Here is a 21,990-nt window from a genome sequence, read left to right as displayed (position 1 = left end):
TATAGTAGAATGTAAACTTGAAAGTTGGAATCATCTAGGTAGACTCAACTTCTGGTAGTTCCTAGCATCAGAATGCTTTGCTTTTCAAACTTGATGTTTTTATAGTACAGGGGTTTTTTTTTTGAAAAATGGAATAAGATATCTTAAGATTTATGGCACTTACAGTCAGCAACATGGGGATTCCTCTGTCCTGTATGATAATTATTCAGCAAGACAAAGGTCCTGGTTTTCAACAAGTCACTGAAAGACAATTCTGCAGCCCAAAGACTGTAGCTGAGTTCACAAAGCTTGTGTTCATGCCCCAACTCAGAGCTTCAAAACTCAAGATCCTTCTAACCCTGTAGGTAAAGTCAGTGAGCAGTGAGGCAGAACCTCATCAGTTATTCAGCCATGCCTAAGTGTTTCAGTTTTGAAAGAGGGCAAATAGTTCCAGGCCTGTACTCAAGCTCACTCTGGATCCAGAGATTAAATGTTTCCCTCTCTATCTCCTCTCAGAGCTTGCAGAACATGGTGTTCTTAGAGCATGTTTATTGAAGACCTATCAGATGGGCTTTGCACAAAACAAACCAGAGCTACCCCTCCCACTCCTGAGTAATAGCTTAGTGGTAAGAGCATTCCCAAAGAGTGAGGACTCTAGGTTCAGCACCTTTTCTGCCTGAGGTGATTCGAAGTCATGCCTCTTACGTGCCTAGGCTCCCAAGATGAGAGAATTGGACTAGCTTTTGCTCTCATTTCGGGGCCAGTGAACACCTTAAGGATTGCATATAAAGCAGGTCTAGTGCAGTTGGAAGTGCTGACAGTGTTGCCATCATTAAATAGCTTCACTTTGTTGTTTAGGGAGGAGAAGCTGAAATCACCTCAGGCTTATTAATGACTTGAACTTGGCCTCTATCCTGTTTAAGTGATCTAACCGCTGAGGTGAGAGAGCCAGTCTCTGTGCTTGAGGCTGTGGTCTTGAATAGGTGCAGGTCTCTCTTGGTGGTGGGCAGAAAGCTCTAGCACAGTGAGAGATGAGAGTGAAGATGCACTTCTGTCTTTGGTGCTTCCTGTTGGCTAATTTAGGTGGCTTCCAACTTGACTTGTAGGTTTTTGTGAATGCTAGTTGAGGTGCATTACCCTCCTCCATTTTTATATAGCTATAATAAATATTACTTTTGTGTTCCTTGGTGATAGACTGAAGTGTGATCTTTGCTAAGGGATTCAGGCACTGAGAAATGTTGTTGTCTTGAGCATCATTGGACTTGTCTCTACAGTGTAAAATTTGACCTTCCACTAACATACTTCTTCCTTTAAATACCATTTAAAGGCTTCTACAGTAGATAACTAAATTGTCTTTGTTGTGTTCCGGTGGTGAGAATGAACATGAACTTACAGCTCACAAGCATTTGAAAAGGCAGTGGAAAGTGGAGATGTTTTGTCATTTGTTTCTTGCACCTGTTGATGCATTATGGACAGACTATGTACTATAAGGACAATTTCTCCCCCACCCCCCACCTGGTACAAGTAAGCACATTTTTCTTTAGTGAGGGTCCTTTCTGAAGGCTTGAGAGCTTTTCTCTTTCCAGTAGATCTCCAGACTGCTTCCACTTCACATCCCCTCACGCTTGAGGGCACTGTAGGTTCATTCTTCCTTTATGCTTGACTGGCTCTACAAGTTCTTAGTGGAGGTTTGAACCAGAATGGGTGTCTCTCGAATGTTTTTTTGTGAGTTTTCGCTTTAGTTGTCTTCAGTTTTGGAGAAAAATGTTCTGATCCGGAAGTTTCCATTAAAGGAAAAGAAGAACAGTTCTTTAAAATACCAGTGTTGTTTGTATAAGACTTTGTAGTACAGTTTGGCACCTGGAAAGGAAATAATTGGTCTCAGGTGAATTTGCAACTTGCTTTCAAAACCCAAGTGCAACAAGATGTGTGTAACCTGCACTACTGCAGCTAAGTGGCTGAAACAGGGTTACAGAACCAGCAGGACAGTCTGGAGGAAGAGCAAAATAGTGTCAACAATACCATATACTGCTGAGTTTAATACAGGGTGAAGCTTAAATTCTTCTTGAAGAGAAATGTGTACTCCTGTTGCTATTTAGGTTTTCCCATGCCAAGCCTTTTCACTTGACTGTACTATACAGGAACTAGATCATTAACATTAAAAGAACCTGAAGTTCTTCCAAGTTTATATTCAGGCCAAATGAAGTAAGCCTCTAGCAAACATGCAACTAGATGACATAATAGCATATAGTAAATGTGCAGAGGCCTTTTTGTTTCCCCATCCCCTAATTACATCAAACAATAGGAGATGAAATATGTGCCTCCTTAGTGACACTGTACTTCAACTCTGTTTAATAGAACTTCATTCAAACATAGATCTGTGTGCAGTTGAATCTTGTTCATAGTGGATGGCCACGAGCATCCTGAAATGCCAGAGGTTCTGTGAACAGTACTGTGAAAATCTGCAACCTGAAGAGCAACTGAGGCTTTCTCAGTGAAACACTTCCTTCATACTCAGGCCTTCTGATTTTAGGGTAACTTCACATGACTGCATGTGAACTAAATTACCATGAACTTCTGAGTAGCTCACCTGTAAAAATGGACTTGTCTGATTTGCTGTGTAAAACATGTCAAGCAGGGAGTGTACTGTCAGTTGCTGTGGCTGAAGTGACAAGATTTAACTCACAAGACTGTGGTAAATTGTTTGCAGTTGTGTGAACTTAGTCTGGTAACAGCTCTTATTAATGTTTCTTTTGCCTTCTGTGTTAAAGCATGCCTGAATGCTAAGGCATATATTCCACCATCTTCAAAACTTTCTTGAAAGATTTTGGAAAGGAAGGAAATGTAGCAAATGCCAAACAGCAGTGGTGCTGTAGACAATTATTGGTTTAATATATTGGCAGTAGATTAAAGATGGCAGATGATGGCCACTTCTTTCCCTGTTTTCCCACAAGACTGGGCTAATTATTTCCCCCCCACCTCCTCCAAGTGACATGAATTAGTTACACAATTCCTGGGGGCGACTGCTTAGTGACCTCCTAGTTGTAAAAGCTTTTATGAGCATCAGAAACCTAGAGTTATAAATATGGAACTTTAAATTGGTGCAGGGTTTTTTGTTTGTTTTTTGTTTCTGGAATAGCTAGCATAAAACTGAAGGTTGGCCCATTGCCAGGTTAGCAGGCTTCCTTTGCGGTGATTCCTTCCCTCTTCTGTGAAGTTTTAATCTTCAAAATATCAAATGGAGAAACAAGCAACAAAAACAAAGGAAAACAAAACCCAGTAGCTTTCCTTTTAAGAACAAGTTATCAGTGTCCTTGAAGGAGGGACAGACTCTATTCAGTTCTTTACTGTGGATTATTACACCTAGTGTGTGGAACCAGGGAAAGCAGCAGTTTGTGCAAAGTGGAATCTAGTTAGACTGTGTAGTGATCCACTGCTAGTGCCTGATTTCTTGCTGCTGGAAATCTGGGAGTCTCCCCAGCCTAAACGATGTATGTTTATTAAATTAATCTATCCCACAGTGGCTTGTTCCATTGTGGGCCTAAGATCTTACTCAGCCAGGCCTTCTGGGTTATTAGACCCAGTTGGTTGGGAAAAGGGTCATTTATAGAGACTTGAGTGAGTATAGTTAGACCTGTGCCTGGACCAAACAGAGTCCAGGAATAGCAGAGATGTAAAGAAAGAGTAACAAGCTCTTTGGGCTCCTACAGTTTACGTTGTCCAAGTGCTGGTTTGTGAGCTTTAACTTTTAGAAGAATTGTATTACAGGCTGAAGGAGAAAACAGACACTTAATTCTGGCATTAGGCTTTCATGGAATGAGGAGATGGTCCAAGCTCTAACAATCCCATTGCTTCTAGTCATTTCTTCCTTAGGGTAGAAGAATTTGAGATGCAGTTTTCAGTTCATGACAGTCTAGCAGTTTGCATGTCTGGCTCAAGATCCAGCCTCTTGGAGGACAGAGGCTTTTGGGCTTGCTGCTTCAGGTGAGTTTGGAGCCAAGCAGAGCCTTGTCCAGCAGTGCTGGTGGAGCAGGGCTCAGAGCTGCGCAGGGGTTGTAATGCATGCTACTTGCTTTCTTCTATGAAGGTAGAGCTGAAGCAAGAGATGAAGTCTAGTTATTGTTTCTAGAGTGGGAAAAAGAGAGGTATAGGTTGGTGAGGGGGATCAACACAGTAGCTTGTGTAGTTTGGAAGATTTTTCTGAAGCTTGTTCAGTGTTACCTCCCCTTCACTGGTACACTTAAGGAAAGGAAAATTCCGTACTCCATAAAGGTTGTGAGAACATAAAGCTTTGAGAATATATTCAAAACTAAGTGGTGTTTTTCAGTAAGTCAGAGCTTTGAGTGGGTGTTTATATGAGGCAGTAGGGAAAGGTATGAGGAAAAAGTAGCTTAATAGTAATGTAATAAATACTGCTTCAGAATTTAAACCACGACAGCACCTCTGACTGATTGTTTGGTGTGCTTGTCTTTGCAAAGTGCCCCATGGAATATGCATGTTTCTGTAGAAAAAGTTTTTGAAAACTTCTTGCCTGTTTTAGCCTTTTAATAGTCTGAATATCAAATGGCAGGGAGAAAGAAGTTCATTCAGTGTTAGGCTGTTGAGACAACCAAGAAGTGAATCACAACCCTAATGCCTATTTTGTACTAATTGTCAAATAAAATCATATTACTGGAATGAAGTAGCATATAGCCTCCTAAGGCACAAGAATACTTGGCAGTTAGCAATCGATCATTTCACTAAGCTCTACAACCAGCGATTGTAAGGGAAGAGTGGAACCTGCAAATATTTGACTGGCAGAATCTGAAAATGAAAGCAATGTGAATGGTAAAATCCATTCAATAAAGGTCTTTATGCCTAGGCTAACTACAGATTTTTAACTGTAGCATCTTTGTGCAAATTCTTTATGTCCATGTTAATTAAACTTAATTAAACTTATTAATAATAAACTTTTATTTTTGTAGCCTTTTTTACACTTTATACCATCGAACTCATCATTGTTTTCCTTATTAATTTTCTTGGAGGTAGACCATCTCTGGTGTCTGATTTGCAGATTCCATTTTCTGTCTCAGCTGTCTGTGCATAGATCAAGTTTATGTCTGCACTTGCTGACTAGCATAGTTAGCATATCCTAAACTGAACTCCTTTCAGCCTTTCCCTTCCCTAGTCTCTCATCAAGTCTTCTCATTGCTCTTGCTTACAACTTTGCCATCATCTTACTATTCTCCTACAATATCTCATGCTGCCAACTGAGTGTCATGAAACCAACACATTGGTTTTTAAACATCTGTTCAGATCCACTGGTACTTACTACATGAAGCCATTGATTTTGGTACTGACTATACAGACAGGATCTGTCTAACTTTGTGTGCCTAAAAAGTACATACCATACTGGGCCTATATCAATAACAGTCCTTCCAGATTGCACATACTTGCATCATGCAGGATGTGGGGCTGTAATAACGCATCCTTCTGACGCACAATAGCATAATAGAAGAAGGTACTGGTGAGGCAGGACATGGGGGTGGGGGGTGAGGAAATAAAGCAAACAATGTTTAACTGTCTGAAATCCCAAATGAAAAAAAAAGTCAGCCTGTGGGAAGTCACAATTTAGTGTTGCAGCTCCTTGACAGAGTATGACAACTTAGTGGCATCTACATAAATCTAAGATACAGCTCTAAGAGCTGAAAGCAGGTAAGTGTAGTAGTATGGTGTTTTGGGGTTTTTTTTTCCCCCTTCTAGGTTACTTTGACGTGTCTTTTTCAAGATGCTTGTGCAGAGGCTTTTTGGACTATTTTTCCAGTGCTCACTGGTGAACCAAAAGAAAACCCCTTGGTAGCATGACTTAACTGTGTATTGCATTACCATTAGAATATTATTCAAAATTTCCAGTTTGGGTCTGTCTGAACACAGAAGATTCCCTGTCCTGGAATTCATAAAGGTGCTAAGTTTCTCTAACCATCTTAAAATTTATTTAAAGGTTAAAATTGTCTCTAAAATGAAACTTATGAAGTAATATAGACTGTACAAATAGGCAATTCTCCAATAAAATAATTTTGATTTTTTTTTTCCTAAGAGATTAATACTGGGAATGTGGTTATTTTGTTGTTCAATCATTGTATTTCCAAAAAGTTGTACAGTGAATCTGTGAACTTCTCAGCTTCAAATTCTGCTAATCAAAGCTATTGTAGGTAGTCTTCAAGATCATATCTTAACTTCTGAAGCCTTTGCCAACTTGGTGTTACATTCACATTCATGTGTCCTTCTGTTGAAAGGTACTTTATATGTTGGTTTGTTGTAAGGAGGGGAGGGAAGTACAATCCAGACTTTGATCTCTCAAGGACTTGACTTTTCTCTCTGACCTCTCAAGACTCCTTACTAAGAAATCTTCGTCTGGCATTTCTCCCCAAAATGTACCTTCTGCTCCTTTAGTAATATTGAAACAAGCGTAACAGTTCTGGGACTGGCCTGGAACTACCAATGAGTTCTGTTCCTGGCCTTGCCACTCTCTGATTTGCTCTGTGATCTTGGATGAGTTATAGCCCCATTTCAGTTTGCTTATCTGTAAAATGGAAATAACGTTCATGGAACTTTACAGTAATTTTAAGTAATGTGAAAAGCTGCTAGGATAAAGTTAGAGAGAGATGTTTAGTTGAAGTTGCAGTAATTCCAGTTAACTTTTATACACTACTGCACTTCAGAAAACTCCTATAGCATATTAATATGAAGAAAATTATATATAGATGGTATATGGTGGAAATTATCTCACCTAAGAGATGTAATAATTTCTTTTGATGCTGTGAACAGGCAACCAACAGTGCTACTATTTGCCATTTCACTTTTAATTTGCTTTAACTCAAGAGTAGCTAAACATGTTCAAACTTTCAAAGAAACTGAATTTAAGTTGGGGTAGAGAAATAGAGCATGAGTAATAGAAGGAGGTGAAAATAACTGTTTTACAGTCTTTGCATCTACACGTGCTTGCATTTTCCTTAGAATCCTAAAACATTTTAATTTGGAGGTAGGGTAGATATTATCATGAAGACAGTGAGCTTTTTTTGCTGGCCATTGAAACACAGCTAGCTTTGAGAAGTTCTGTTTAGCAGAACACAGCAGTGCTGCACAGTATGTCAGGATACAAAGAACAACATACTGAAAGTACAAGGGGAAAGCAGGATTCAGCCAAACTGGGATCTGGCCAGAAAGCTTGGGCTTAACTTAAGTCAAGAATGGTGTTTGAAAACAAAACAAAAAAAAACCCCAATTGCTTGTCTGGGTATGTCTCCTAGTCCCTTCAGCTGAGAAATCACTAATGGGCTTTACTGTAAAGCATTCCTTTAAAATGGTGACCTTTGGAGCCAGGCTTGATTGGCATACCTTATGCTAGCACAACCTCAGCACAATTGCAAGATAAGTAAAGCTTATATGTTAGGCCTTTGTGTATTTGAAGGGCATATTCTAATGAACATACTCTGCTTGCTATTACTTTTCCTGCCATTTTACAAGTCATATTGCAAAGGGGGACTAGCAGGAGGAGTAAAGGTGGAGAATGCCATAATCTTGAAATCTGCTATGACTGCCAAGCTGCCCTTTTAAAAGCTGTAAAATCAAGCTATATTATGCCATACCTTTTCTGGAAGGTAGATACAAAATAATAGTAAATTTCTGCAGCTGCTTGCAGAAGTTCCCGTGTTCAGTTTGAGAACGGGAGGACAAATCTAAGGTATGTTTTCACTTACATAAATGTTTTCTCTTATGAAATTCACATGTACTTAATGTAGGGTGCCAGGCTGATCACTGCAGCTGTTTAAAATAGAAAAGCAGATGGAACAAATAGAAAGATTTACCACACAGCTTGATCTCTTCCCCTGAAGCAGCCGTTCATCATCAGCACTGCCGAGACAAACAGCAAAACGAGTTTCCCTTCGGAGCTGCGATTGGGCTTGCAGAGGTGGCAGAGCTGCACGACAGCCTCGGGATTGGCCAGGCAGGAACACACCTCTGGAATCTGCTTATTTCCGAAAAATAAGATACGATCTTTTACATTTCATCTAGAGATCTTTCATCCTGCATTTAATATCCAAATAAACTTGAGCAAACACAGTTAACCTTTTTGGAACAGCTGTAATACTTGAGCTGAATGAGTGGAATGAATTAAGGGGGGTTTTTTTGTTTGGGGGTTGGGTTTTTTGTTTTTTTTCCTCTCCCGAGCACAATGAGGCTTGTGTCAGTTGTCTAGATCTGTTGTTTGTATTTTTCTGGGTGTGTATATATGATATTGAAGAACTTTCTTGCATCTTAACTAGAGCTGAAAGTTGTTTTTCAGATTTTGTAATATACTGACTTCAGCTTATATTGAAAGCAGTTATTCTTTCAAAGCTGCTTTTATGTCTGCTCTGTAAAATTTGTTTGCACTTGCAATAATGTCTTTTGTTGGTTTTGTAAATATCAAGTTACTATTCCTGATCATGTTTAGTGAGCTATGGCTTCTTTTTTTCATTTTACTCAATTTAAATAGATCTGGAATTTTCTTGGATTTTTTTTTTGAAAGTTAAGGACTTAAAACGTTGTGAAGTCCTATGTAAAATAACTTCAGACCCTAACTGAATGAGAGATTTGATCAGCTGCAGTGAATGTTCCAGCTGAGTAAGTATCTGGCATAACTGAATACATCAGAACTCATTAACCTACTTCCTCTCAAAAGAAAAAAAAATTTTTTTCAAGGGAAGAAGATTATATGGAAAATACATATGACTTTTGTTGTGGTTCAGATGAGATGCATACAGAACCAGAAGGCTGTGAAAAGCTAGTTTGTGAAGCAGGAACTTGTGGTTTTTATTAAGTAACAACGGTTTGGACAAGCACTAAATACAGGAATATTGACTGTAGGGTTTATTGCCTTCAGGAAGAAGAGGCAAAGCTACATAGGAAAATGAGAACGGAAATGGATCAGAGGGAAGATTAAAGGCAAGAGAAGCTGACTACCAGAAAGCTCTTTAAACCCAAGTTCAGCTCCCCCCCACCCCCCAATAATTGTTTTTGCTTCTGTTATATTTAAATATGGATAAAGCCAGTAGCTGGTAATACTTAAATTGCCAATCAGCTTTTGAATAAGCACCTATATTTTCCTTATCTATATAGACTTAACATTTCAAGATTTTCAAAAGACTAGCCTTGCTACATTATTGGTGTTGCTTAACCAATATTAAACATTACATTCTTAAATCTTTGCACCCTCAGTGATGGTTTTATAAGCTTTCACATTATCCCATTAAAATTCCTTGCTCTTTGGAGTGAAGTGATGAGGAAATAACACCTGCACTTATGGAAGAATTAGCAGCAAAAGACAAGTCTATTTTGTTTAAGTTCTTAACCCAGAAAAGTGGCTGAGAAGAGCCTTGCTCAGAAGCTTAAAAATAAATAAATATGTAATTCAGAAGCTGCAAATGGAGGAGTGGAACGGGAATGGTATTGTTGATTTCTAATTTTTTTTTGTTAGTTATAAGCTATATAGCAGAAGTGACTTTTGCCATAAAGAAAACCTTTTTCATGTTGAATAGGAATGGCAGAGCTAGCAACCTCATTTCTTTTATGCTTACTTTAATAACTGGTGACTGGGATATTTTTAAGTTAGTGTAATTAAGGATAGCTGTGTGAAGGAGGGAGGCTTGTTCGCTGATGCAGAGATTCCTGAAGACCTGCTTAAAGAAGGGGGCTTCTCTGGCTGCTTCCCCCACCCCTAGTTTTCTTTTGTAAGCTGTAAGAAGTCCTGAGAAGAACCCTTTATATCTATGCTTTAGGACTGATGTAACAATTTAGGGCTTCCTTGGTTTACCAGCATTTTGTTTGCATAACCTGAGACTTAGTAAGCCTAAAGTATGGATCTAGTCTTTAAGATCTAAATTTGAAAGGTAGCTATAGCTGTCTTCTAAATTGTGCAGGAAAATGTTGAACAGTGCAGACCTTAGCACAATGCTCTCCCCTTTACATAAATTTTGCTGCTGTTCAGCCACTCTCGCAGAACAAAGGGTGCATCTCTTCCCTTTTTCCAGGGGGGGGAAAAGCTAGTGTGGAAATTCTGAGAGTTCTTATTTTGTTATCTTAAGTGACGCTCTCTTAACTTCCTAAAATATTTGCTGATACTAAGCTGGTTAGTAAAACTGGAAGCTGGTAGCAGAGAGCTTCAGAAAGTGTGATTGGATAGCAGATGGCATTCTGTACTGACCAGTCCAAGGCATGCATGTAAGGGGAAACAAATTCTTGTTTTACATCCTGTGGTGGGCTGTGCTTTATGTGTTTACTACTCAGAAAACAGTGAAATGACAATAGATCGGTCTGTTCCATTCTTGGTCAAATAGCAGACAAAGAATGAAATAAAAGTCACAATCCATTCTAGTTTAAAAAAAACAAGTATAGAATAACAAGAAGAGCGCATGGAGAAATGGGGTGATGATGACCAGAAGGATGGAAAATATCTAAACTAAACAGACTGAGAATCAGGTTGGAATAGAATTGTGAAGGGGTGGTATGGTGCAGTATTAAAATCAGTAGTGTAGAGAATGGGAACAGTATTTCTGTTTCCTTCTCATATGAAAGAATAAAGAGCTTTCAGTGTCATTGTTGGGTGGTAAGTTGCAAGGAAAATGAGATGGCTTTTTTTTTTTTTTAATAAGGCGCAGATAAACTTTGAAACTATTTTTGTAGGCTAGTATGGCTGCCAGTAGCTTATACTGGTTCAGACAACTAGATAATGAATTGGGAGAGGTTTTTGGAAGGGTGTTAAATGTACTGCCCCATTTCTGGCTCAGTCTGAGTGGCAGATTGCTGAAGGCAAGCAGGGAGGGCATTAGCAAGGCAAGTGGGCTGTGAAACTTTTATGTTATGCTGTTCTCTGGGCCTTTGGTATTGGTTGCTGTTCTTGTTAGCACTAACCAATGGATGACTGTGTTATTGTCCCAAACATAGAAGTAGCCTTCCCTCAAAAACACAGAAAAACTGTAGTGAGCCACACTGCTGGGGGAGGGGGAGGATTGCACTTGCAAATAGAATAAAAAAGGGCAAGGGTCAAAAATATAAATGAGGGTACACTGAGTAAAGCATCTGTTAACAGGATTTACCTTGTTGAAGTGTCCCAAGGCGGGTTGTTAGTGGCCAAATGCTTTTTCTCAGTGCTCTGCTTACATATATGAAATGAGAAGTGGGGAACAAAAAGCAAACCTCAGTGTTGCTGGGATACCTGTGTAGCTGTGACTGTTCAGCAGAACCATTTTCTCCAATGTTTTGGGCCCTCAGGTGGGGAGGGATATAAATAAAAAGAGGAGGAGAGAAGTGCAACCAAAATCTCAAAATTATATTTTAAGGAGCTGATGCTTCTGGCATGAATGAAAGACTGTGTCCTTTCTGCAAACGGACTTGGTGAACAGCCATGAACTTGCCTGTATCCACAGCCCAGGGAGGACTTTCCAGCTCATGTGCCTCACATGCTGTGTATTAGCTCTCAGTAAAAGCAACCAGCACTGTTAAAGCCTTAATTCTCCCATGTAGCTTAACTTAAAATCTTACTGAGGTTTAAGACTTCCATATTCTTTCTCATGGAGAAAGTAGATCAGTCTTGTGTACTTGATTAAATACTGGATGTTCACATTTGCTGCAGTAGCTGCTGTAGTGACAAGGTATATGCAAAAGGAACAGGGCAAGAAAATACTGATAGATAACGCTTTAGTTTGAAACTTATTTAGTTTAGTGGATCTTATCTTGCACTAGAATAGAGTAGTGCTTGTTGGAGAGTTTGTTGACTTATCTCTGCACAGCTGTGGTTTTACTGTTTGAAGATGCTGTTATTGCCCTAAATTTGACTCAAATGAAACATTGCCCCACAAAACTCCAGCCAATTCAAATTCCTGACTTTGATATTAGAGAAATGATGCCATCTTTAAAGCTAGAAGTGGAAGGCTGTGTTAAATTACTTGGTTTTGATTACTTTTGCTAAGATTTTAAGAAATTGAACTGCTAGGAGATTTGGTTTCTGTTCTCAACATCAAAAAGCCTGGACCAGTTTTCATCTTCAGAGGTGAATGTGTTACTAAAATAATATTTTACGATTCTTGGAAGAATTGGTAAAGGAAGAGGTTAGTTTTAGTAATTGTGGGTGATAGGTATCTAGAGATGCTGATAGGAAAGAGCTTAGTGTTGTTTTGTTTTTCTCAGGGAGGCTGTCACCTCACATTTGACCTAAACAGTGTAACATCTGTCTCTTTTTAACAACTAAACTTTGTCATTTTTTTCTTTTGATTTGTAGAGCAGTCCTGGATTTTGTCAGATCGCCAGTTATTTCCAGTGCTTAGAAGGTGCACCAGGTATTTTTTAGCATTGTAAAAGGAGTCCTTAGGTTTGCAAAAGGCTCAAAACCCAAGACTGTGATTGAAAACTATATTCCTGAGGCACAGGGGAGACTTTGGAAGCATAGAGTTACTCATTTTGCAGGTGATTGTTTCTAGATTATGAATTAAATGCCCACAGGGAAACAAGTATGTTCAAGGACATTTCCACCATTCTTTTTCCCCTGTAAGTGCAAAAAAGAACACATCAAGCTTGCTACTTCTAATTAAAAAAAAAAAGTTATATGAGAAGAAAATATTACACATACAGTCCTCTTCCTGGGAAAAGGGTTAGAGAGGAATATGGACTGCTAGTAGTTAAATTTCATGACACTTTGCATACTGCTGTAAGGCACTGATGTGCTGGTAATAGCAAAAGAGGATCCTACACACAGCAGAACTGAAAGTCTGTGGAGAAATGGTTTAACATTCTTGTTTGAGTCAGGTCAATCTGGAATTAACTATTGGTATGAGTTTTATAGTTCCATTTGCATACACACCATTCAAATAATAATATAAAATTCCCAAGAAACACACTTCAGATCTTGGCCATGCCCATTAGATGCAAGGAAACCAGGAATTATGTAAATTTGTTTTACTGTATTCTAAGAAAATTCATTTAAGTCTTACATTTTTAATGTAGATCAATATGATAAAATGGTAGAGTGGTTTGTTTTTGAAGCTGTTGAGTCTGCTGTAGGGAAAGTTCTGTTCCTCAGTCTGATCCATTAGTCCATTCTTGGCTCCCCAAAACAGTGAGACTTAGAGAAATAAGTTGTAGGTTTTACTTACTGCTTTCTGGTTCTTCAGCCTGTAGGATTCATGTACTACAGATTTGTTTTATTTTTCATTTAAGATTCTTACATTTACAGGTTTTTATAACCTGGGCAATACTTATGTGACTAAAATGTTTCATGAATTGAGAACATTGGGTACTGTAGCATCTCATCACATTTACTTTATTAAATAAAATGGAAATGGCCAATTGGGTAACACTGCACACAGGCAAAACCAAGTAAATGTTTAACAATGGTTACAGTGGTTTGTAGGAATGTGTTCATGTTGCTTCTAAATGGCCTTCTCCCTAGTCTGCTTTAGAGCAAATGTAGTGGGGTTTTTATATATATATATAGATACACATAAATATATATTTGGAGTCCTTTGTCTTGGCTTGTCTTTGCATTTGTCATCTTATTTTTTTTAATATCTTAATTTTAATCTTGGAAAAACTAGCATGTATGAGTTACCCAGAATTAAACAAAAGACATTTCTCTTTTTAAGTGGAGGAGAGGTGCCTCTGCTTGTTGTGTTTCATCTTACCACCTCAGTTTAGTGAAGGGGAGAAGATGGAGTGATCGAAAAGATGGAAGGCATCCTCATTCAGGAAAGCACCAATCTATTGTCTAGTGAAACTGGAAAGGAAGTTACAGCAATTGAGATGGTAAACTAAACAAGAACAGCAGAGGGGGGGAGGGCAAGTACAGATGTTTGGCTGGGAAAATGGAAAGTGGATTGGTTGGGTAGCTCAGAGAAGAACTGATTAATTCCTTATGCTGAAAGGATGCAGTAGTTTACAAATAATAAAGATAAATTTAAGAGGGAAAAAAAGTGTGACGTTCTCTTGTGTGTAAGTTTCTTCTTCAAAATCTTCAAGGAAAAGGTGAAGTTTTAAAACAAAAGTTTGGTTTTCTTTTAGAAGATAGAGGCCAAAATTTTATCCTTGAATAAGGGAAATGTTTAGCTTCAATTATGCTCACTTGTCCAGGATCTTTCGTCATGCAGCCCAGGGAATAGGCAGAGCACAAACATTTAATGAATTCTGGAATTTAATTACATGTCTCCTGGAGGAAGTAGGAATATATCTGTTGTGTCAGCAACTAAAAACTAAATAAAGAAATAGATTTTATCAAATCTGTAGTGGCTTCAAAGTTAATGTGAACTTAGTACCAATTTCAAAGCTCAGCCAAAGCATTAGCTTCATCAGCTGGTGCTGTTTCTTATAATGAAGAATCTTAATCTAGAAATGGAGGTGGAAGCCATATAGGAGCTAATTTCTTCAGGCTAGTTTTTGGAACAGCATGTACATACCTGTTATAAGGTGAGACCTGACAGAAGAAATCCAGATTTTTAGTAACATGATGTGGACTGTTTGTATGCTTGAGCATATATATGTGTGTGTATATGTGTGTATATGTAAACCTGTCAGTTATCTCTGTGGGGTTAGATGTAACTTGTTCATAATACTGTGAACAGTCTGACTGGGGGGAATGGGGAGGGGACAGTAATTCCTGAATATACCAGCAGTCTGTACAATGCTGTGGCTAAACATCCATTAACAGCACTTGCTTTGGTAGGAGAATATTCAGAGTTGGAACCCTGTCTTGGTGGTTATTAGAATTATATTCCCTGTACTGTGGGGCATTATGCTTTCTGTGATATCCTTTTTATCTTGTGTTTCTTGTTAAAATAAATCATAAGCCTGCTGTGATAAATGGCTCAGCAGGAAACACCTTGGTACCCTCAGTGCCTTAAAGTAAGAGGTGAAAAAAATCTTTGCTAAAAGGAAGCTGATAAATAATTGCCTCCTACACAGAGGGATTGGACTGAGTTATGCCATTCTGCTTCAAGTGGAAACTAAGGCAAAAATATGTAAACAGTTTGTCCAGTTACTGTAAAAGCTCCAGATAGTGTAGCTTAAACCCCCTCCTCCCTGTCTTTACTTATGCAGACAGGTGGCTCTAACCTCTCTGTATTGAAAAACTGAAGGAAAAGAATGAAATCCCCCAAAGTAAATGTACTTAAGGGTAAAGAAAGACTTGAAACAAAAAGATATATTACTCATCTAATGTTTGAGGTCACTAAATCAGAGCTGGAGAAAACACTGAATATGGTTTGATTTGGGAGGAAGACGTGCATGATTCAATAATTTGGGTTGGTTAGGTGGCTTATAGATCAAATAGAACATGGAAATCGCCATGTGTCAAGATAAGTTTGGGGATTTTTGCACCTTCTAGAGCTTTTCTTTTTTCTATTTTGGAATGCTAATGCTAAGAAATGTTTCCGTCGGTCTAAAATTTCCACACTACAAATTCTCTATTTTATCTACAGCTATAAACTGTAGCAACAGAATTACTTTTGTCTTGTCATTGCTGTGTCTTCCTTTGGGAGCTTTATAGCTGTACCCCTATTTATTTCTAAATTAGTATTGCTTTCTATTACTGGAACAATATTATGTGCAAACCTGCATAGATATGCCCTAACTTTTCCTTGGAAAGGATTGTTATGACCTTTTCTTTGAGAAAGTCTGTCCATTTTTTGCAGCAGATCTTTTGATATTTGGCAGGAGCAGCTGAAATACACAAGAGGCCTTTTCTTTTTTCCATGACTACCACTCAGATTTGTCAGGGGTATAAGTATTAAAAAGAAGGATTTCCCTTTGTGCAGTTACATGCCTCTGAAAACTTTGCAGCAGTTGCGGGCATTGCCTAGGAGTAGGAGGGAGCTCTCAGATCAGTTGTGAGTGTAGAGGTGTTAAGAGGGTAGGACTGGGCTCAGTCTAGTCATGTAGTCATGGTAGATTTTCATTTTCCCTGGAGCTGAAATGGGGGAAAACCATTAGAGTTGGAACATGGGTATAAGTGTTGCTGTTCACTAGAATTTCGAGAGTCTAAGAGCCTGTGATGTGTAAAGAAGCTTTTACTTGTGAGTAAAGTTCTCCCTGTACCCCCTCCCGCCCCCGGGCACCAGCAATGGCATTGTGCCGCAGTGCCAAAGTTTCCAGGATTGAAGCTTAGTGGGAGTTTATGCAGGGTGCTGTTTGTGTTTGAAATCATTCATGCAACCTAAATTCTGTCCCCTTGAGTGCTGACATTCTCTTCAATTACATAGAAAATGGGATCCTCACCACAGTCACTGTCCAATTAAATTCTGAGAATATAAACTAAAATTTTAGTCCAGGGCAAGTTTAGCATTTTCCCGTGTCCAACTTTCATCTAAACTTTTTGATGTAGGATATTCTATGGATCAGGGACTGTCAAGAGTTGAAAAAGGGAAGTTCCTGTAGTAGCATACATTGTCTCAGATCTCTGGTGGAGCTCTGTTTCATTGTTGTAGTCTATTTATGCCTTCCTGCAAGTTCTGGAAATGCTGAAACTGCAGAAAACAAGAGTGTGGTTCTGAGCAACTGTACAGCAAGTTCTATTTTAATCACTTTCATCAGCTTTATCTTACAGTGAAAGCTGTGTACTGTATCCCTTCTTCATGGGGGGAGGAGGGGGAATTTAAGTTGTAATTAAGCCCTATTTTAATACATGATTTACATATGAAAATCATAAATATAAATATGTTACAAGCTTTCCTAGGACTGTCAGAGCATTATGAATCAATAAATGGTAGGCTGAACAGTTTTCTACCAGCAATTAAAATACAAGCCTATCAGTGCTGCTTTTTTGTCCACGGACTCAGAATTAGGAAAAAAGATAGGAAATGTTAGGCTGCTTCCCAGAATAACAGCATCGCAACATGAATTTGCTGTTAAGAAGAAAAATCAAACCTGCTCTGGATTCTGGAGGACTGACTATTTAATCTCCCAGGAATTTTATATTGGCTGGTTGAGGTAGTTTGGCTAGGAAACAGCTATGCACTGTTGGCATTGGTACAGATACTGGGGTAAAAAATATATGGATAGCCTGACTGTTTTGCAAAGTTTAGAGTTGTTTTTCCTAGGTAGGTTGCGTATGCTCTTAGCTTCCACGTGAAAATGAAGTATTGACCAAAGCAGACAACTCCTGGTTGGCCTGTTTGGCTGACATACTTTCCTGCAATATGGGTGCGTCCTAGCTCAGTAAGGAGGTATTGCCGCTAATGCATCCCTTAGGTAATAAATTAGCAAGAATTTTAAATTTCACTTTCAGCTTAAAAAAAAAAATGTTTACAACATTTATTTGGAGCTCAGTAAATATGAGCTAATGTTAAATATCTACATTAAAAGCAATTCTCCAAAATACTTCAGAAAGTGATGTTTCCGTTTTAATGTCGTTGGCTGTACTGTCACTCAGGCTTCTGCTTTAGTGATACTGCATTGTTTTTCTGCATAGGAAGCACTGTTTATAACACATCTGAAGTTGAATTCAAGTGTTATGAACATTTAAAATCAGGATTTTAGAGGTTTTAATAATCTTAGCAGTTTTAGAAGATCATAATATTAAATTGCCAGTTGTTTAAGTGGTTGTAAAGTAACTAGAACATTGAAAAGAGGAGCAGAACCTACCTTACAATACTGTGAAAAATCCCGTCTCCTAAACAAACACTTTGTCTCCGTATGCTTTGTGAAGTGTTTTATCTCTCAGAATGTTTCCCGTGTTTGTTAGATGACTCAGCTCCAGAAATGCTTTAACACAGTCAGCTTGTTCTTTTCTTGTATGCCTTGCTGATGACATTTTCCTTCTCTTCATTATTCAGGTCTGTAATGTGTGCCATATTATTTCTTCTTCTTCCTGCACATCCCTTTTATATTTTTTTTTCCTTCACCTATCTAAACTCTTCCACATTCTGTTGTTTCCATATCACACATAGAACAAGGTTTTATCTTTCTGTCCCAGGAACTCAAAATTTCATTCAGGCAGAAATGGGACTTCAGGATTGAGCAGCTCTAGGACTATATTTTAAAGGGCACCTTTCCATATCACCCTCTGTTCCATGGGTGCCTGGACATACAGCAGCACTCTTATAGAAACACATGGTAGATACACATAAGACTCCAAATCCGAATTATTTTATTACTGAGATTAATGTAAGAAAACCATAGGCCTAGCTGGTATTATGAAATCACATTTTCACTCTGAAGAAATGCAGGATCTCCTGTTATTTTCCTGCACATCACTTCAGCCCCGATTCACAAAGATCTTTCCATAGCCGGTTTCTTGTCTAACATGTACCACATGCAACCTTGTCTGTGGCTGCTTTTCTTCACATGTCCCTCCTGCATTCCCCCGCATCTCTTGGCAGTCTCCGAAAGCTTGATAACCCTGTAATATAACATCCTTTCATTCTTCTGTTTGGGAACTTTCCAGTCCCCAGGTCATCATCCCTTAGGACTCCTGTCTTGAGTGTTACTGTCCAAGCTCCAGTGTGCATCTAATCTAACTGTAATTTAATCTAAGTATATATTTCTTCTAATGTCACCAATGTATCTATTCAAGGCTATAGAGTACAAGTGTATTCTGTATTAATTTAACTTCCTCTGACATGTCTTCCAAAACAGCAAAAAAGTCCTAAGGTTCCCCCTGTTCTGTTATGAGTCAATACCTTGTCTTGGCTACTCTGGAGTCATGTATGTGTTTGCAGCATAATAAATCTTTCTCATTATTAGATTTTTAGGAATCCTTTCTACAGTAATGTCGTAATTTAAAAAACTAGTTATATTTAACTGAAGTCCTGTTTTCCAACCACTTCATAATTTATTTTGATATACAAAATTTCATTATTACCGATTTTTTGTTACAACATTGTGACAAAAATATTGAGACCTTAACCCTGGGAGCTGTAAGTTATAAGCATGTCAAATATGCTGTCACAGAAAAGACCCAGCTGTAGTAGCAATCTTAAATTTTCTTTAGCAGATAGGTAGCATGAATTAGTTACACTGCTGGAGTCTTCTGCTGAGCATCCAGTAGCAGCCTTGACAGTGTTTTGGAGTACAACTTGATGCATTGCTGGCCAAAGGGAGAATTTGTTCTAGCAGTAGTTGTTAGGATGGACTGAAGGTTAAATCATTATGACAATAGCCACACTTGGAAACTTCATCTATTATTGGAGAATTTTTTCCTGGTTGTTACCATAGGAAAGGGAAAGATTCCTCTGGAACAGCTTGTACAGTAATTAAAATGTGAACATTGTCTATATGTTATATACAGGCTAGGTTTAGACATTGATTAATCAGTACAGCAATAAACAGAAAATGCATGCTTGCTTTTCTTGACATTCCTGAAAGCAAAGTGACATTGGAACTGCTTTGTTAGGCAAGTCTGAGCCTATGGAGGGACAACAGAAAGCCTCAGGTACAATTAACGTGAATATGTCAGGCAGCCTTTAGGGGAAGTGAAATGTCTTTTTTTCTTCCCAGTCTTCAGGAGCAGATGAGTTTCATTTCTCTTTGCATGTATTTCATGCCCAGAGCCTTTTCAAGAGGCAACTCACCATTTCTTCCCTGATGGATAGCAGGCATCTTCTTCCTGCTATGTTCATTTTTCTCCTTGCATCTTTCCTTTCCTTATGGCCCTTTGAGTTTTCTACTTGCCAAGTCTTAAAGCACATTTCTTATTTTGTGGAATTTAAGGAATGATTTTTATATGGCTATTGCCTTTGAGGTACCAGAAACAGTATTCTTTCTGCCTATTTCTGCATCAGGTCACTTTTGTATTCAGTCCCTTTAGCTGTCTTTTGCTGCAAAATGCATAGACTAGGAAGCATCTAATAGAATAGCTGAGGGAAAGAAGTGTTTAGGCTGCTAGGCCAGGTTAAAGAGTTGCAATAATCTGATTCAATCAATCTCTTGTATATGTAGGTCATGGAGTTTTGTTCTTCTCCCAGAAGCTGAATATGAGTGTATCTTCCTGAAAGATCTCTAATCTTGCTTAAAAAATTGAAGGAGTGGTGTCCATTTCCTGTAGTAAGAGCTTTCGGAGTTTAATTGTTCTTGCTGCTAGGAAATGGTATCTCTGCAAGATATACTTGTGTCATGTCAATTTCCATTCATTGTAGTTTTCTGAGAGTTAATTTATGAATCTGAAAAATCTTGATTTTTTTTTTTCAATCTTTTAATTCTTTTCAGACTTCTTAATGAGTCTTAAGGGTGTGTATGTATATAAATATATATGTATGTGTATGTATATATGCAAAAAATCAAGTCATATCTCAACTTTCATAATTTGCCTAGACTGAGGTTTTTAAGCTGTGTACTACGAGGCCCCTTTTCTTTATCAAGTCAAACAGAAGCCATAAGAATCCTTCCAGTATTTCCAAATAATTTTTGATACCAAGAAAGTCGTCATATTCTTAAACAGTCGGATCAGCAAAGTGTATACAGGAAAGGTTGTTGTTTGTTCTACCCCCGTATTCCTACTTTTATATATTTTAGGTCAAATTAGCCTTCTGGGAAGCTGAACCACACTATAAATGCACAGTGGAACCTGATCTGCAGTTCCCAATGTTCTTTTTGGAGACAGTGCTTTACAAATTACTTTCCCATGTGTACATGTTGATTATTTTCTTTGTCTTTATGTGTGGGATAGCTCGCTATATTAAAATGTGTTTTCATAGAACCACAGAATAGGGAAGGTAGGGAAGGACCCGAAGAGATCTGTTAGATCTATCAGGATGCCCCAGGGAAGAACCAATTATTAAATCTAGGCTGTGCATGAGAAGTTTATCTGCCTGTTTTAAAGACTACCAGCAGTCAAGACTCTACAGAATCTCCTTTCTCTTCTCAGTCTCCTCCTCCTTAGGTTAAATGTCTTTGTGGTGTTTTGGCTTTAGTCCCTGTTCCCAGTCTTTCTTTCTCAGTCATCTTTTCTAGGCATCTGATTACTTTTGTTGGTGAGAATACAGAGGATAGCATTCAGTTCATATCTTTGATATGCATTGACCAAAACGACGGGGTATTCCTGCCGAGTAGAACAGAGAGGTTTGCTTCCTTTGTCTTGCAAGCTAAATTGCTGTGTATGAATCACGTTAAGGTTTTGTTGGGGTTTTTTCATGTTGACCTCATGATGCCATAATCCTTTATAACCTTAACTCTTTCAAGCAGAGTGTGTCTAGCATCTTGTTTCCCTTTCCTGCCTTTGTATAGTTGATAATTTCTACTGGAGAATAATAATTTAAATCTCTTCCCTAAGAATTGTATTCCTTTTTTAGGTGATTCCAGAACATGTCTCCAATTTGTCAAGAACTTTTAGAAGTTCAAGTTTGTCCTCTGAGTTTCCCTCAGTCCTTACAAGCTTTTTATTACTGGTTCATTAATGTAAGCATTCTCCCAAATCCATAATTCAGGTCACCATCCTGTGTAGAACCAGATTAGGGGGCATTTGCTATGGAAACCCATGCATTACGTCTTTTCATGCTGGCAGTGAGCCATTGATGGTTGCTCTTTCAGCGTAAGACAGTTTTTTGTTCATATTGCTGTAGTCTCATTGGAAAAAAGTTTCTGTACCTTAAAATCATAATTGTAACATGTACTAGCGTTTTCTCTTCTTCAAACCTACTATCCTGTTGTGGAAGGCAAGTTAGAAAGATTTTTTTGAGGATCTGCCCTCAACATGCGTGTCAGACTGATTTTTGGGTTTCACTCAGTCACATGTTATCATCTAGGCACTTACAAACTGTTTTGCCGAATTTTTGGTTTTTTTGTTCTGTTCCAGTTTTTTGCAGAAATTGAAATTCAGCTGGCTGAACTGGTTCCCTGCACGGTGTTTCTTGTTTCTCTGTTTTTTGATACTTTGCCCATACTTCACCCATCCTCTCTAAATTCTTGAAAATAACACTAGCCTTTTCAGTTAATTCTTTATATATTCAAGGTGAAATTAAAGAAGCCCAGCTAATTTAAAAAATAACTTAAATTCTCTCATGTCTGACTTGC

The 21,990-nt window shown here is 38.3% G+C and overlaps 1 protein-coding gene across 2 annotated transcripts in view; it reads left to right on the top strand.

The window, feature by feature from the left end:
• The window catches only part of SESN1 (sestrin 1), an 83,966-nt gene that overhangs the window by 19,486 nt on the left and 42,490 nt on the right, over positions 1-21,990 (top strand). The window lies entirely within an intron of this gene.

Source organism: Haliaeetus leucocephalus, unplaced genomic scaffold (assembly GCF_000737465.1).
Source record: "Haliaeetus leucocephalus isolate CR32 unplaced genomic scaffold, Haliaeetus_leucocephalus-4.0 Scaffold384, whole genome shotgun sequence".
Lineage (NCBI taxonomy): Eukaryota > Metazoa > Chordata > Aves > Accipitriformes > Accipitridae > Haliaeetus > Haliaeetus leucocephalus.
The sequence above is the reverse complement of the archived record's forward strand: the minus strand, read 5'-3'. Positions and strand labels throughout refer to the sequence as shown.